Source organism: Austrofundulus limnaeus, unplaced genomic scaffold, assembly GCF_001266775.1.
Source record: "Austrofundulus limnaeus strain Quisiro unplaced genomic scaffold, Austrofundulus_limnaeus-1.0 Scaffold301, whole genome shotgun sequence".
Classification (NCBI taxonomy): Eukaryota; Metazoa; Chordata; class Actinopteri; order Cyprinodontiformes; family Rivulidae; genus Austrofundulus; species Austrofundulus limnaeus.
In genome coordinates this window covers 277,469-282,138 of record NW_013952703.1, presented here as the reverse complement: position 1 = coordinate 282,138, position 4,670 = coordinate 277,469, and the positions used below count along the sequence as shown (strand labels likewise).

General features: G+C 37.9%; 1 pseudogene; it reads right to left on the bottom strand.

Annotated features, from left to right (window-relative positions):
- Positions 1-1,797: 1,797 nt before the first annotated feature.
- Positions 1,798-3,872, bottom strand: LOC106526947 (serpin A3-6-like; annotated as a pseudogene).
- Positions 3,873-4,670: the final 798 nt, after the last annotated feature.

Here is a 4,670-nt window from a genome sequence, read left to right as displayed (position 1 = left end):
AGACAGACAGAGAGGGAGGGAGAGAGATTGGGAGAGAGTGAGCCGAGACACTGTGAAAGCTGAAGAAATTTTGGAATTTTTAAACTAAGATTAAAAAAAGAAATTACACGGACGGGGCCATTGTATTGGCATGCAAAGCATACGGGGTAACTGATGATGTGACAAGGTTATCAGTGCAAGGCTGCAAGCCACATTTATCCACCTTGAAGGCTAAAACATCATACTTGCAAATTGGCTCAGTGCTACACATGCCTCTCTTGTGACAGAGGTCCTCCAACTATGGCGTTTTTATTGTGCCACCGTGCTGAGCGCACACACTCACGCAGCTCTCTCTCTGCTTGCACAATCTTCCTGTTTGTGCTTTCCTCCCTTCATCTCAACTTTCTTGATTCTTGAAATAAGAAAAAATAGAGTCAAATCATGTATTTTAAGAAGTCTTACCAAGTAAAATTGTCTTACTCCACTGGCAGATTTTGACTTAATTTGAGTCATTTTCAGGCTAACAAGACAAATAATCTTACACATTCTGAAAACAAGATGATTGTTCTTACACAATCAGTTCTTGTTTAGTAAATCCGTCTCAAAACGACTTTTTGGCTGGATATAAAATTTTACTTGGTTAGGTGGACAGTTTTTGCAGTGTTTCAGCCTATTCAGGCACACCCCTACATAGCAGGGTTCCCCCATTCACCATCTGGGGGACGCGCCTCTACGCAGTGCAGCCTCAGCCCGAGGAAGTTGTGTTTAATAAGCTTGGACTCGTGCTTGATTGTGTTGACTCAGTCTTTTCAAATTTTAATTTAATCTCGTTTTACTAAAAATCTGTCTCGTGGTTCATGAGATATTCCGAACACCATACACTCAATTTCAAATATTTAGGTTGTGATTACTGCAGAATCTGCAGAAAGGAGTCCAAAAAAATTTCCCAAATAGCACGTTAGAATTTAAAAATAGATTTAATTTTGCCAAAACCATAACATTAAGATCCAAGTGAGGAATTGACAAATACAAAATTGTGCATCACCTCGGTAATTAAGTAAAGCAAGTTTTTAAGTTAAAAAAAAAACACCTCGTAAAAACTAGTTTTGAGCAAACCATATTGAGTCGATTAAGTTTACATTAAAGAAGAGTTACTGCCTTGCACACAGTAGGTGCACTGCAAAAACTGTCCATCTTACTAAGTTTTAAAATCTTATATCCAGCCAAAAAGACTTTTTGATCTTGTTTTGAGATTTACTAAACAAGAACTGATTGTGTAAGAATAATCTTGTTTTCAGAATGTGTAAGATTTGTCTTGCTAGCCTGAAAATTTGACTCAAATTAAGTCAAAAATTTCTGCCAATGGAGTAAGAAATTTTTACTTTTATAATATTCTTGAATAAAAAAATTTAGTCAATCAAGTTTTTCAATAATCTTACCAAATAAAATTTTCTTACTCCATTGGCAGAAAAATCTGACTTAATTTGATTCAAATTTTCAGGCTAGCAAGACAAAATAAATCTTACATTCTGAAAACAAGATTATTCTTACACAATCAGTTCTTATTTAGGAAGTCAGTCAAAACAAGATCAAAAAGTCTTTTTGGCTGGATGTAACATTTTAAAACTTGGTTAGGTGGACATTTTTTGTGGTGTGCCAATTTATGTTCAGAATAATACACCAGGTTTGATTAACTCCTTGCATAAACTGCCCAAATATCCAGCTGGAGATGTTCAGCTAGTGATTGATCACATGCACATCTCATGGCAGCAGGTAAAGAACTGAACTGTTAACACATTTAAACACTGAGAAATGATCTACAGTCATTAAAGAAACCATTTATTCCCCTTTAGATTTCACATTTATCGTGACCACTTCCTTCAGAGGCTTGGGTTGACAACCTTGCCTATGAAAAGGATGATTTCTGTGCTCCGTTCAACGATCATCAGAATGAAGGGCCGATCATATTTCAAATCTGGCTTCAAGCAGGAGGTTTCATTAATGGCAACCCCAGTGGAAGCAGCAGCGGTGGCTCCTGCCTCATCAATATCCAGAGCAGCTCTGTGCACAACCTTAGAGAACAAAAACTGTGAGCTGGATGTGGACAGAATGAAACGAACTGAATGTTTTGTCCTTACCTCAGAGACAGCCAAGTCATGCAGCTTTGAAATCCCACTCAGATCTGCATGATCAAACATGTCAGTCATTCCCATTTTCTTCAACACGTCATTCAGCACGTAGGAGGTCTTGATGGAAAACTTTGGAATATAAACGTTGCAGTACCTAAACGTTAAGAAATCAAAGACATTAGAAAGTAGTGAAATTCAGTCATTGTAAAGAATCATACAATGAAACAGTGTTTGACCAATCACATGAGAGATTTAAACTCCTTGGGTAGCAGGAAGAGACGCTGTGCTCAAGGCAAATTTCCAGTCCTAAACCAGCTGATCAGAGCACCGCAGATTCTATAGACAAGATAAAGCAGAGATTTATGGAAACTTAAATGTGGTTCTTATTACCTGGACTTTCCCACCCTCAACCATTCAGTGACATGAGCTGGACTGATGATGTTCTCCAGGGTTCTCATATCATCAGGCATCAGCAGCAACATGGAGTAGGAGTTGTTGAAGGGAAGGTGGAGGACTGAGGTGTTGATTGCTTCATCATAAATATAGAAGGATCCTTCAGTTTTCATCATCTGGACTGAAACCTGGAAAATACAAGCAATCATTTGAGGCCATGATATACATTACAAGGCACTGCAGTTAGATTTGTTCAAAATAAAGTTTGTAGTTACAAACCGTTTTATTTTCAGCTACATGAAACTCATCCATCTTTGTCAGGGCAGGATTAAATGCAGTCACCCAATTTCCTGTTTGATCAACAGAAACAACTTTGGTGTCACATCAGCAACAAACAAGTCTTATAATTAAGCATTTTTACCTTTGTAGTAAATGGAGCTGAAGAGAAACAGGACTGTATTTGGATACAGACTGTCGACCACTTCCTTGATCTTTCCATTGGTTTCATCTGAAACGTATTTATTGATGGTGTTGATGGAGTCTTGTATTTTGCTGAAGTCAACAGTGAAGCCTTCAGTGGAATAAAAGTGCTTCAAGACCTCCAGGAACTCAGGTAGGGGTTTGAACAGGTGGTCTACAAACACAGCACTACATGCAGTGATGCCCTCACGTGCCTGTTTGCTTCTAAAAAGTTGACAGAAACCCTGGTTTACATCTGTTTGGGACAGATTGAAGTTACTGAAAGCCAGACCATCAAAAATCTGTTGGTGGGTCTCTCCTCATGCCCCAACAGAGAAAGCAGCCAAGATGAGTGGCACGCCAATAGGTGAGAAGAAAATGTTTTCTCCTTGAGATTCAGAATTGGCCAGTTCCCTGTACAGACTGAAAGCAAAGTCATTGTTGGCTGAAATCACCAGAGAAAAACTGTTGTGGCTCTCCTCTGTGGCTCCTTGAGCACGGCATGGCTGGGGATCACCTCTCCCCACATAGATCACTGCTGAGAAGATCCAGAGAACCACAGTTGCACGCATCATGGAGATCTGAGAAAAAAATTGAAAGTTAATTGGTTGCTACTTTCCCAACAATACATCAAAAATCCTTCATAAATAAGTTTTCTTTAAAAGAAAACATTTACAGAATATAAAAACAATATTTACATTCCTAGAAAAGGATTAATTTCCTTACTTGACAAGTAAAATGAATACATTGAAAAATACTCCAGCTTTGAAAATTGTAAATCTAGGATTTAAGCATGTACATGTCCCTGAAAACTGATTTAAACTCCTCTTCCTTTACACTTTTATTCAAACTAAAATACAATCATTCTATCAAAACCAAACTTCTTACCATCAACCTGGTCAAACAGCAGGAGTTTGTGTAGTGTGGAGGAACTGATCAGACCATAAATATAAGAACGCTCAAAGATCTCAACCAGACACAGATGAAAACAATCAAGACAATCAGAGACAGAACAGCCACATCAGTAGGTGGAAGCAGAGCCCTGCTGCCAAAAAAGAAACCAAGAAGAAGAAGAAGAAGAAGATTTTTTTTGATTTTTAACAAAACGTTTATTTACAATAATTTAACAATAAACTGTACATAATCAGGTCAATCAAAAACCAAATAAAAACAATAAATATTTACATTAACAGCTTGTTAAAATTTAGTTCTCCCTGATCAGAAATAGTGCACAGTACATCTCTAAAACCCCAAAGCTGCACAAAAGCTCTCATATTCCCAGTGGCTCTGTGGAAGCAAAACTCCAGCCTCAGCCTAGCTTTGATGTTACACTTCCACAGAGCCACGGCATCAAGATGAGGACCAGTCTGGAGTCTGTCTCTTCGAGATAAATAAATCGCCATTTTGGCTTCAGCAATTAAAAAATTGAAAATCTGGCACTTTGGCTTATTGGCCTTGTTAAAACGCAGTCCATAAATAAATAAAGAACTAGTAAAAACAATGCCAAAACAGCTAAAAACACTCATCATTAAACTAAAAAATGTCATCAGTCTCTTACAATCAATAAAAACATGAAAAACACTCTCAGACAGACCACAGAAAGGACACTCATTTAAAACCCCTGGACTAAAAACTGATAAAAACGAGTTGGTAGCAATGGCACCGTGTAATTTGGTGGACCTCTACTGGAGGTCGCCAGTCCATTTTTTT